General features: G+C 58.0%; 1 pseudogene; it reads right to left on the bottom strand.

The window, feature by feature from the left end:
- Window positions 1-245: 245 nt before the first annotated feature.
- LOC137160101 (hydroperoxide isomerase ALOXE3-like) lies at window positions 246-12,665 on the bottom strand (annotated as a pseudogene).
- Between the last annotated feature and the right edge of the window lie 420 nt (window positions 12,666-13,085).

The raw sequence follows: 13,085 nt of genomic DNA, 5'->3' as shown, positions 1-13,085 counted from the left end.
TGAGCCTAGGAGACTAGCCTAGGGACAATGGAACCCAGGAGTCCTGGCTCCCAGCCCTCCCTGCTCTCACCACTAGCCCCCACTCCCTGCCAGAGCTGGGAGAGAACCCACTCGACATAATCAGCCATTCAGAGTGGAACCAGTCTGTGTTTTATTGCTCCCGGGACAGGATTACAGGACCGACGCGATGGGGCCGGTGTTCCCAGCGGCCGCGCGGGGCTTGTCCCAGGGCTCACCCGCCGGGCTCAGATGGACGTGCTGTTCTCGACTTGCTGGGGATCCAGGTAGCGGTAGGGGATGGGCAGGGATTTGTTCCTCTCCTGGACCTCCTGGGAGATCTGGGCCAGGCGCCCCTGGAAGGCTGTGATCAGCTGCTTGGGCTCCTCCTCCGTGAAGTGCTCATCGGGGTACTTGCCCAGGGGTCTCTGCAAGGGAATGGGAGAGTGGTGAGGGAGAGCACGGAAGGGACTCCCTCGCCTGGCGCTGAGATGCGTCCACCTCTGGTGCAGGGCGGGTGGCTATACAGGGATCCCATATCTGCCCTGCAGCATGGGGCAGGTGTTTAGCAACTGTGTAGCAAGACTGAAGAGTTTAGGCCAGAGAAGGATGGTGCCCCATAGCACCCCCTACTGCTCCCGTTCCCCCCCCCCCTGGTCCCCACCCCATAGTGTCTCCCCGCCCTGCTCCCCACCCCACCAGACCCCCTGCTGCCCCTGTTCCTCCCCTGCTCCCCACCCCACAGCACCCCCTGCTGCTCCCCGCCCCCCTGCTGCTCCCCGCCCCCCAGCTCCCACCCCACAGCGCCCCCTTGCGCCCCTGTCCTCACCGAGTCACCCGGCTCCGCAGCAGAGGACCCAGAGCGTGAAGAGGATGAGGCTGGTGGTGTTGACCTTCCGGGATGGTGTCCAGGTAGCTCTCCAGGGAGGTGGTACCTTGGCCGTGGGTGGGGTTCCTCATGGATGATGGGTAGTTGGGCATCCAGGCGCCCTGGTCGTACTGCGGCCCAGGAGACCCCACGGTCAGTGCAGCCGGGGACCCCACACCCAGCCCAGCCTGGGACTCCTACCCCCACCCTCCCGAGGGGCACCAGCATGGACAGGGCCCGGCCTCAGCCAGGGACCTGGGCTTTGCCAGCATCTCACCCATGGGCACTGGGTGGGGGGGTCAAGGGGTGTGGGTGGGTTGGGGGCTGAGCATGGCTATGGGGGCTGGGTCCTTGAGGTGTCTGGGGTCTCCCTGAGGGCTGGGAGCCAGGGAAGCTAGGAGTTTGAGGGGTCGGTGGCTGGACCCCAGAGCATGATGCGGTGCAGGGTTGGGGGTCGGTGGCCAGACCCCAGGGTCCCCTGTGGGGTGCAGGGTTGTGGGGTTGGTGGCTGGACCCCAGGCCCCGGTGTGGGGCAGGGAATGGGGCTCCAGGCGCCCGGCTGGCCTCATCTTACCTGCCCGTTATTGAGGGCGGCGTGCCGGGCCGAGCAGCAGTGAGATCCACATGGTCAGGTACTTGACCAGCTCGGGGATGCTCTGCAGAGAGGAGGGGAAGCCTGCAGGATGGAGAAAAGGCGTCACCGGCCTGGCCCTGGCCCACTCCTCACGTTCCCACGGGGGTGGAGGGGCTGTTCCCGGTCACTCCATAGCCCCCTCCAGCACTGTGACCCGCAGCCCAACAGGCCACCCTGTCCTTGTGGGTTCAGGACCTTCTCCCCTCCCAGGGTCATGACCCCCAAACTTCAGGGCCACTTGCCCTCGGGGTCCTTGTCCCTGTGGCCCTGGGTCCGTCCCTCCATCTCTCCCCAGGCAGCTGTGTGCCAGGGTCACTGAGTGAGTAAATTCCTCGGTCGCCTCCTGAGGCCATTTCTGGACGCTGGGTCTTGCTGGTTTCTGCTGGGACAGACTCTGAGCGGGTGGAAATCAGCATCAATGCCATTGGGGAGACGCCTATTGACACCAGCCGGGATCTGGCCCCATTGACTCCAATGGAGAGACGCCCGTTGACACCAGCCGGGATCTGGCCCCATTGACTCCAATGGAGAGACGCCCATTGACACCGGCTGGGATCTGGGCCACCGTCATTTTGGCCTGTGTCGCCCAGTCAGGGTGCCCCCTGCATAGAGCCCGGTGACTCTGCATTCCCACATGGCCCATACCGGACTCTGGTTCCCCAGGAAGCACTCCATAGAAGATCTCGTCTGCCCAGGCCTGCAGCTCGCTGTCGGCCTGGACGTGGCGTCGCTGCGGTAATAGTGCTTGACGATACCAGAGACGAAGCTGGGGAGAGGAGAGACGTGTGTCAGCGTGGGTGGGTTGATAATGCCTCTGCCAGCGTCTGCAAAACGGCCCCGAGCTACCCACCCCTACACTCACACAGCATCCCCTCCACGTCTCTTTCCTAGCTGTGGATTCAAGGTCTGGTGGCTTAGGCTCTGCCTGATTGCCAGGTGACCTGGGATCTAGTCCACCCTCTGCCACCAAGTGGATCTCTTCAAATGGACTTGGTCTTCTGGAAGTTAACACGTTAACCAAGAGTCCCCATCCCCAAGTCTTGACTTGACTCATGTGTCCGTCCCCCCACCCCAGTGCCTTTTCCCACAATTTGGTTTCGGGCAGAATTCCCAGCCTTTGGCTTTTCCTCCCTATTTTTGTGCATGTATAAATGTTTCATGCCTTCCCCGTCCCACCGATATATCGTAATACACAAAGTAAATCAAGGAGGTTGGGATAAAGGTCTCCGTTAAGCAGAGACCCCTAAAAAGTCAACCCCAAGTGCTTCAGACTTTTCTGGTGCTCCTTTCTGTGGCATGCCCGTCATTCGTTCGCGGCACGGTCAGCCCGACCACCGACCCGGGCATCGATATTTGGTGGGGGGAGTCGTGAGGTGGCCTCCAGGAATAAAGGCAAGAATGAAACTTACGGGGGAGGGCTTCCAACGTTGCAGCCGATGTCCAATTGGTCTTTTGACCCTCCCCACATATTCTTGATATGGGAGGCTCCCAAGGCCCCGGGGTTCGATTTCCGACAGTGGTCGGCGTTTGTGAGGCCCGGTACCACTAGCCTAGGTGGGTGGCTGGTGTGATTGAAAAATTTCTTTTGGCCAATTCTTTTTTTAACTGCGAATTCTTCACGTGCCAAGGAAGCTGCATTTCCAACCAGCTCCGAGCCCCGGGGGAATTTCCCACATCCTCTGCCTCACCAACCTCTCCCCCAGCCCCTCACCTCTCAATGGCCGACCAGACCTTCAGCCCGTCATCTCGGTAGTAGTAATTGGGGATGGAGTCAACCCCGCGCTCCTGGATGTCGTCGGGGAGGCAGAGGGAGGCGTAGGTCAGGCCGGCCATGCCTTTGGCCAGCAGCACTTTGGTGCCAGCGAGTCCTGGACTCACCCCCTGGGAAGAGACCACAGACAAAGCCTTGAACTGCTGAGCAAGCGGGCCGGCTTGTAATGAAATACGGCCGTGATCTGGTTCAACGCAAGGCAGTCCTACCTTACAAACGCCCCCCGTGCAAGGTAAATGCCTGCCCGCTCACCCATCGTTTTGTAGGAACCTCAGGCGGGGAGGCCATCTAGTCCAGCCCCCTGCGCTGAGGAAGGACCGAGTAAACCTAGACCAGCCATGACCGGGTGTTTGGTCCAACCTGTTCTGAAACCCCTCCCAGCAACGGAGACTCCACCGTCTCTCTTGGCCATCTGCACTAGAGCTTCTCTCTCCTTGGCGTTAAAACGTTTTTCCAACCTAAATCTCCCTTGCTGGAGATCGAGCCCCTTATTTCTTGTCCGTGAAGAACGATTGCTCGCCAGCCTCTTTAGATCGAGCTGAAAGGCTTTTCTCAGGCCCCCCCTTCAGTTGTCTCCTCTCAGGAGTAAACGTGCCCCGTTTTTTTTTTTTTAACCTGGCCTCATAGGTCAAGGTTTCTAAACGCTTTATCGTGCTTGTTACTCCTTGATGGACTCTCTCCAATCCGGCCATGTCTTGCTTCACGTGCGAAGTGGTACTCCAGCCGAGGTCTCCCCAGGGCGGAGTAGAGCAGGACCATTAACTCCCGTCTCTTACTCCTGTTTAGACACCGCAGAAAGAGATTCACCTTTTTGCTGCTGCATCGCACTGTGGGCTCGTATTCAATTTGTGATCTACTAGAGCTGCCGGATCCTTTTCAGCTGACGACCCGCCCCCTTCCCCAGCTAGTTAGACCCTATGGTGTGGATTTTCCCTTCCCGACTGTAGCTCTTTGCGCTTGTCTTCATTGGATTTCAGCGTGTCCTGCATCCCAGTTTTCCCATCTGCCACGGTCGTTTTGAATTCGAATCCTGCCCTCCCAAAGCGCCGGCGACCCTTCCCGGACTTGGGGGATCCGCTGCAAATTTTAGAAGCAGACGCCCCGTTCTGTGTCATGAATCATAGAATCATAGAATATTAGAGTTGGAAGGGACCTCAGGAGGTCATCTAGTCCAACCCCCTGCTCAAAGCAGGACTAACCTCTGCTATATCATGAAAATGATCATTGGCCAAGTTGTAAGAACGGTCAGACCAAGGGTCCATCTAGCCCAGCGTCCTGTTTTCACACAGGGGCCAACTCCAGGTGCTTCAGAGGGAGTGAACCAAGCAGATAATCATCAAGTGATCCCCTCCCAAGTCATTCAGGAAAATATTGCAGAAGGCCAAACCAAGGGTGCCCCTTGTGGGATACGCCCGGTTGGACAGCAAACCATTGTAACTGCTCTTTGAGTCCGGGCTTTCAACCCGTGGGGCGCCCACCGCATAGTGATTTCAACCAGCCCGTATTTCCCCCCTTCGCTTTTGAGAACGGACAGAGACCGTGTGAAAAGCTGGCTTCAAATCAAGCTAGATCACGTCCACTGCTTCTCCCCTTCCCACGCGGTCGAGAACGCTGTCAAAGAAAGGCATTGGGTCGGTTTGGCGTGATTTGTTCTTGAGGAAAAAAAATCCACACTGGCAGAGTGGCTGTTTTATCATTTGTTCCAGTCTCTTCCCAGGTGGCGAAGTCAGGCTGACTGCTGTATAATTCCCTACAGCCTCTTTGTTCCACCTTTTTCAAAGACACAGACTCGGGTTGCCTGTCTCCGGCTCGCTGGGACCTCACCCGTGCTCCCCTGGAAGTGAATTGTGGACTGTCCCGACAAGCTGGAAGGGCAGCTGGGTGGACGACAGCGCGAGGGATCCGCTCTCCAGGGGGTTCCCGAGGGTTTTTCTATCGAGGCGATCCGGGGCAAGCGCTTTGGCTGTTCCAGGTGAGGCCGCCACTCCAGGTTCCCGGCGCGGTTTTTACTCCCCGATACGCGGCATCGGGTTGGAAGGGCAGGAACAGCACCTTGTGACGGGCGTGAGACAGGGCGAGGGGGGATGAACCGGAGGGTGGCTGGGGCTGTCTCGGTGGGCGCCTAGCGGGGCGTCGCTGGGCAGGTCAGAGCTGTGGTCTTTTGAAACCTGGTCTAGGTTGAAGATGGGGCAAGAGAAATAAAACCCAGACAAATGGGAGGCAGACGTCCCCTCGCATGCAAGTGCCTGGGAGCCCTCGCCAGGGGGTGACCCGCCCTGGAGTGCTGCCATGTGAGCGAACAAAGCAGCTGTTATTTCTCTCTGGACCGAATGCTAGAGGGGCCTATGTGGGCCTGGGAGAGGAGTGGGGTTTATGTGGTTAGAGCAGGGAGGCTGGGAGCCAGGACTCCTGGGTTCTCTCCCTGGCTCCGGGAGGGCAGTGGGGGCTAGTGGTTAGAGCGGGGGGGCTGGGAGCCAGGACTCCTGGGTTCTCTCCTGGCTCCGGGAGGGCAGTGGTGTCTCAGGCCCCTGACCGTGGCACTCTCTTACCCTGTCCAAAATCCCATCATGTCGGAGCAGCAGGGTCCTGCCCAGGACGTTGACGTGCAGCGTGTAGCGCGTGTGGGGCATCAGGAGCTGGGGAAGGGTAGAGACTCAGCGGGCGGGTGAGGGTAAGCGGGCCATCTCCCCCTTCCCCCCAACCCTGCAGGAGCCCCAGGGGCAGGGACCTGGCCCCTCCCAGAAGCCGGAGGTGGCTCCATCTCCCCCCAGCTCTTGCCGGGCACATCCAGGCCAGGCCTCCGCCGGGGCGGTTGGACGTGTGGCGCTTCTCTCCTGCACAGCTGGGCACAGCTGGTGGCACACCGGGAGCCCTCTGGCGGCCCGGCCCCTCCCTCACCTTGAAGAGCGGGTGGCACAGGGGCAGCTGGCGCAGGGTGGCCAGGACGAAGGCCTCGTCGATCAGGTGGGTGAGAAGCAAGTGGCTGACCAGCTCGTGCACGAGGAAATCGGCGTTGCGCACCCAGGTCTTGGCCAGGGTCCAGTCCCACTCGGAGTCGCTGGGCAGGAAGATGGGGCTGTCGGGACCTGGGCTCTGGCTGAGCTGTGGGGGAGAGAGACATGGGGGAGCTAGGGGCGGGTGGGCACAGGCCGGGCGGGTGAATCCTGCTGACCCCCCGGGGGAGCCCCGGGGCTGGGACCCGACTGCCGAGATGAGGGGACACAACGGAGCAACAAATCCGCCGTTACAAAGAGGAGAGGCAGAGAGCAGGGGTGTGCAAACGGAGCTTGGATGGGCACACACGCACAACTGGGCACACACAGACACACCGCTCTCACACGCACACACACACGTTGGGCATGGGCACCCCCTCCCACACACACACACAGCTGGGCACTTCTGGGTGGGAGCATATGCACATCTGGAGGCACGCAAAGGCATCTGGGGTGCCAATGCCTACAGCCAGTTGGACACAACCAGGGTGTGCATCTATCTAGCCTGGTTTCCGCCCGCTCTCTGCCGCCCTGGACCTGTCCCTTGGGCCCATCTAGCCTGCGTCGGGATTTGGCTCTTATCCCTACTCTACACCCTAACCCTAACCTCTAATCCTGACCCTAACCCTATTCTATACGCTACCCTTAATCCCTGGCCCCACGCTACACCCTAACCCTACTTTATACCCCACATTAGCTGTACTCTATACCCTAATACTACACTTTATCCCTAATCCCATTCTGTACCCTCACTTTACCCAACCCCCGGACGCTGTGGAAGGGACAGACAGGTCTGGTGCCTGCACGGGCATTCAGACCCACAGGCAAAGGCAGGGGCCTTCAGAGACAGGTGCAGGGGAATCAGCAGAAAGGCCATGCACTGCCAGCGAAGATCAGTGTGACCCAGAGGTGTGGTGAGGGGGGATTAGGGAGCCAGGACTTCTGGGTTCTGTTCCAGCTCTGGGAGGTGAGTGGGGTTGAATGGTTAGAGCAGGGGGCTGGGAACCAGGACTCCTGGGTTCTCTCTCTGAGCCAGTCCTTTAGACCACAGTCTCCAGCCCTGGCAGCATGTGGGGGCGCCGGGGGCTGCTCACCTGGATGGCCACAGGGACGATCTCCCCGGAGGGCTGTAGGTGCAGCAGGCAGAGGGGCGCGGCGATGCACTGCCGGTAGCCGTTGATCTTGGTGGCCGGGATGTCCTCTAGGATTTTGTAGTCAGCGATGAAGATGTTCCCCTTCTGCAGGGCACAAGGAGAGCAGAGCAGAGTGCGGGGCTGCTGGGAAAGGCCAGCGCATCTGGGGCCGCAGAACTGAGATGCCGGCGCTGTGCGCTTCCCGCGGCAGTGCCCCCTCCCAGCGCTGTGTGCTTCCTGCAGCAGTGCCCTGGGATTAAACCCCGGAGCCAAATGCCCGCTGCTAGCGTGGCTAGGGCCTCTGGCGCAGGACCCACCGGACTCCCCTGGCCCGTGGCTGCTTCCGCCTGGCGCGACGGCGGAGTGATGCCGGCGCGAGAGCTCCAGCCTGTGTCCGGGTCCCACGGGGGAACCCCGGCGCCCCACTCACCTCCAGCTCCTCCGGCAGGGTGGTGCCCTCGCCCAGGCAGCCGGCCACCATGTCCGGCGTGACGGGGAAGTTGCTGGGCAGCTGTGTGCATCGCCGGATCAGCACCGGGTGGACCCCGTTCAGGAACTGGTACCCGAAGAAGGCATCCTCGCGCCAGTGCGCCCGCACGTACTCTGGGGGACACAGCACCAGGGCGGCCGTGGGGTCAAAGCGCTGGGCCGGGGGTGCTCAGGGGAGTCGGGTCCTATTCCCACCCCGGGCTCCTCGGGGGACTTTCTGCATCTCTCAGGGGGGGGGGGGGGGCTTGGCCTCCTCCCACTGGGGAATGGGGCTCACGGTCCCACCTATGGGTAGAGAGCGGGCGAGCGCTGCCAGCCGGGGGCCGCCTCTCGCTGTGTGTCTGGGCACGACGGGGACCCCCTCTCGGTGGGGGTCTGGGCCGGATCTGGCACATGGGGGGACTGGGGATCTCCCACCGCTTGCATCTCACACACATCACAAGCATCTTGCGCTGTGCATGGGGCTCACGGGGGCCGGGTGAGTGGGGAGCGGGGAGGGGGTCACCCACCTGTGATCGGGGTCTTGTTGAAGCAGAAAACCTTGCTGATGTCGTCCAGCTTCGCCCAGGAGTTGGTGCAGCTCAGGAAACCTTTCAGCCGCAGCTCCACCTGCCTGGGGAGAGGGGACGAGAGAGCGAGCGGGTGTGAGCCCTGAGGGGGGGCTTGGGGTAGGGATGGGGCGCACATGGCAGGGGGGTTGTTCCTTCCATGTCCCAGGTTAGGATCTGGGGTAGAGTTTAATGTTCTGGGTTAGGCTGTAGTCTATAGGGGGTGGGTTAGGAGTTAAGATTAGTGTATAGGGTTATGGTTTGGGTTATGGTTAGTTTATTGAGTTATGGTTAGTTTATTGGGGTATGGTTAGTGCATAGGGTTATGGTTTGGGTATGGTTAGTGTATAGGGTTAGGGTTATGGCTATTGTATAGAGTTATGGTTACTGTTAGAGTGTAGGGTTAGGATTAGGGTTATGGTTATTGTATCGGTGTAGGCAGGGGCTGCGTGACAGCTGGCTGGGGCGGGGCAAAGGCTTCAGGCCCAGACTGTATCGACGTGAGCACATCCACCCTCGGCCCCGGTCCCCAGCAGGCAGAGAGACGCCGCGTTGCCACAGCAATCCACTTTGGCAGGTGCCGGGTTACAAATCGCTTGTCACGATGGTGATGGACACCCCCCAGGTGGTCGGGTGGGCGTCACCGGACGCCGGCTGTACCAGGAGGCATGAGCTGGAGCGGCCATGGAGACACGATGCCGTGAAAGGCACGGAGAGGTTTTTTGCTGATGGTTTGTATCTACAGACAGACCCGGCTGTCCTAAAATTCTCATTCACCGAGCAACAACAACTCCCCCCCCCACCCCCGCGTTGCTACATTTGCTTTCCACGTACTGCTCGTAATATCATTTTTGTAGAGGTGTAGGGCGGCATAGTTGGACGCTAGTATGCCGCTGGGCTGCTAAATTGATGACCCTTTAATCTGGGACGTTGCAGAGCTTTGTATCCTATGACTTCAATCAAACGTTTGTACTTTCGCATAATCCAGGCCTTGTACCCAGAGGCCTGGAGACGCTTCCTTTAAGCCCGGCATTCCCATCATTTTAACGTGAGATTGAATGAAGGCTTTAAATGTGAATGCAGGGCCTGACCGGCGGGGTCACCCTGAACTGAACTGAACGCGGTAAGCAGGGGGGCTTGGATGCAGCCCCCGGGAAAGGAGATGGGGACTAGGCATCTTCACTGACGAAGCACAACCCTTGGGAGGGGGTGGCGGGGTGGAGGGCACGTTAAAGGAACTTTTCCTTCTTGGACTCGAGAAGCGGAGGCGAAAGACATGGCCCAGCGTATTCCAGGGCAGGTGGTTTTTTTTGCTCTCCCGTTAAATGGAGGCCGAGGGACTTCCCGCCAGTCAGCCAAAGTTTCTTTTCTGTGCTTTGTCGCTGTGCTCGTGAGAAGAGGCACCCGAGGGGTGGTGTGTGATTTCCCTGGGTTACAAGCCAGTTTTGCGTCGTAGTGTTGAAAAGGAAGTCCTAGATATTGAACCTGGTCTGGTTGCTGCCCACTCCACCTGGCAGAAGGTTACATGGTTCTGGCTGGGATTTGTGAATAGGGTCGGTTTAGTGTATTGGGTGAGTGACTAGCGCTGTGTACAGGGTTAGGGCTAGGGTTGTGCTTAGTTAATAGGGCTGTGTATAGAGGTAAGGTTAGTTTATGGGGGTCAGGTTCCTTTATAGGGCTAGGATTAGGGTTAGTGTCTAGAGTTAGTGTATGGGGTTAGGGTTAGTGTACAGGGTTGTCTATAGACCTATTGTGTTAGAGTTAGTGTATAGGATGAGGGTTAGAATAATTCTATAGGGTTAGTGTATAGAGGTAGGGTTAGGGTTAGTTTATGTGGTTGTTTATAGAGGTGGGGTTAGTTTATAGGGTTAGTTTATAGGGTTAGGGTTAGTGAATGTGGTTGTGTTTAGAGGTAGGGTTGGTTTATAGGGGAAGGGTCAGTGTACGGGGTAAGGTTGTGTAGAAGGTTAATGAATAGGGTTAGTGGATAGGGATAGGGATAGTTTATAGGGGTAGGTTAGGGGTTAGGCCCTGGGAAGGGTCTGGGCCGCGGGGAAGCCGCACTCACGCGTTGCCCCCGCGGAGCAGGAAGTTGGTGCTCTTGGAGAAGGAGTACATGGTGTTGCAGTCCAGCTCGATGATGTTCTCCACGTCCAGGCACCGGGGCAGCCCGGGGGCGTACTCCTTCCACCTGGCGGGGGAGAGACCATGGGGGACGTTAGCCCTGGCCGTCCACTGGCCCTCCAAATGCAGCCGCCCTCCGCCGCCATCCCGGGCCCACCTTGCCTGCAATTCCCACCGCACCCTCCATCCCCGGGACCCCGCGCAGGCCTGACCCCTGGGGAGCTCCCCTCCCGCCACGGGGGGCTCACTCACCCATAGCTCTCCTGACGCTGCTTCAGCTCAGCCAGCCGCTGCTGCTGCAGCAATGGGCAATCGGCGTCATCGCTAACCGTCTGGGCTGGAGGGGAGAGGAGAGAATGTGATAGATAGATAGATGGTGTGTATGGGGATGGATGGATGGATAGACAGACAGACAGATAGATGATAAGGCCCCAAGCACCTTCCGTCAGCCCCAGGCTCCTACCTTTGCCCTCCCGCAGCTCCAGGGTGCGGTAGCCCTCGATCCACTGGTAGCAGGGGAAGCGGTACAGCTGCCCATGGGGGGAGACGACCTCCACGTAGCTGCAGTACCAGTTGTCGCTGGGGTAGAAGGAGTAGGGCTCCTTGTGGAGCCGCACCAGGATGATGTCACCCAGCCAGCGCCGGCAGGACAGCTTGAACTCCTCCACCTGCAGCCGGGGGAGAGGGGAGAAAATGGAGCGTGAGGCGCAGGATTTAATCCATCCAAAAGGGGTTCCCAGTCATCCTCTGCCTCCCCTCCCCCCCCACACACTAGAACACTTGTTGGCCTGCTGCGCCCCCCCCGCTTGCTTGGGAGTCTCCAAGGCATCACAGATCAGCTGGGTCCCTGTTGCACCGACGGTTCTAATAGGCACCTCTCTTGTATTAGCCTGGAGGCAGAAGCCAAGGTTTACTGATTTGGCTACAACCTGAGGTACCTCATCATAGTCTTGCAGGAGTAGGACTCAATCCCTCTATAGCCCTCTAGTGGCACTCAACATGTTTTAGAAGCTGCCACAAACTGGTCAGAGCAGCAATGCATGCCTGTGTCTAAGCCTGGCATATTTGTGCAGTTAAAGCAGAGGACAAGGTCCCGCTGTCAGCTATTGTTTTCAGTGAACCTCCCAGTTATTCCTCTCTCTCATTGGCATCCATGGAATCAACTCCACCGTTGGGGTAAAATCCTGCTCTTGCACACAGAGAGAGACAGGCCATGGCTTGAAGAACTCACGGTCTGAACAAACGGAGGTTGAGCGGGGAAACAAAGAGGGCAGTGATAGAGCTGGGACGAAAACCCAGGAGTCCAGTGGCCTTTGGAGGAGACCCTACTGTTTCTACCCTGGCGTGCCTTAATCTATCACCTGTTGCTGCCCTACAACAATTGTGAAGGTTTTTCTGGAGTCTTTTCAGGTCGGGAGCAGAACGTCTGTCCTTTGTCGCCCTCTGCTTGGTGCTGCGGAGGAGACGCTAACGAGCTGGTTGGTAAATAGCTGGTAGACCCTGCTGCCCTCGGAAAATGCAGCTTAATTGCGATCCCGTTCTGTGCGACTGTGTCGCGTCGGCTGACGTTTTTGCCGGGAAACACTCAAAATCAATTCTTTGGATTGCCTTCTGTGAGAGAGACGAGATGGGTGAGGGGAGCCCAACTTCGAGGCAAGAGACGGGCAAAGCTCCGTGGCGCTCGCAAGCGGGTCTCTTTCACCAGTCAAAGTCGGAGACCTTGTCTTGCTCATATCCCGGGACCGTCAGGACTTACCCCAACACAGCAAACAACAAATAGCTTATTTTGTATCCATCATGTTGTCATGCTGGGTAGGTGGCGGGGGGGCATTTGTCATCTTGGTTAACATCAGTGTGTCAAAATCATAAGAATTCATGTGAGCTATGCCAGGTCAGGTGCTGTTAGAAAGGCTGCAGTGTGCTGAGTCAGGTGATGATACTTGTGTTCATGTGTGATATGTGAAATGGAAGTTATGGAAGTATTTGATATTTCTGTATGTCAGTTTGGGCTGGCTGGGACACACCCCAGACACAGAGGCGGCAGGATGATAGCCTGCTTAATGGCCCATTAAAACACTCACGGATGCCCAGGAAGAAACTAAAGGCATACCTGAGGCGTTACCAGGATTGGCCCATGTGACCCTGGACTCCATTTTAGTTATTGTAACATTCCCCAAGACAGCATGGCCCGGGACAGAAGGTTTATAAGATCAAACCACAGAAACCATTTGGTCTTTGTTCCTGTTCAGCTACAGACACACACCTACCTCTGGATCAATTCACTTGCAACTGAACCGAAGGACTGAGACCCATCCAGGTACTGGGTGCACACCAGAGGAACTGTACACACCTGCAAACTCCACAATTCTCCCAGAAACCTGATGTATCTGGACTTTCAATCATCTGTATGTATCTGATTACTTTAATCCTTTAACATTTCTCTCATGGTTTATTTCTTTCTTTTTACAACAAACCTTTAGTTTAGTTACTGAAGGATTGGCTGGCAGCGTGGGATTTTAGGTAAGATC

This window comes from Emydura macquarii, unplaced genomic scaffold (genome assembly GCF_026122565.2).
Source record: "Emydura macquarii macquarii isolate MOO-44397 ecotype Brisbane River unplaced genomic scaffold, CSIRO-AGI_Emac_v2 contig_2132, whole genome shotgun sequence".
Classification (NCBI taxonomy): Eukaryota; Metazoa; Chordata; order Testudines; family Chelidae; genus Emydura; species Emydura macquarii.
This window is presented reverse-complemented; position numbering and strand designations above follow the sequence as displayed.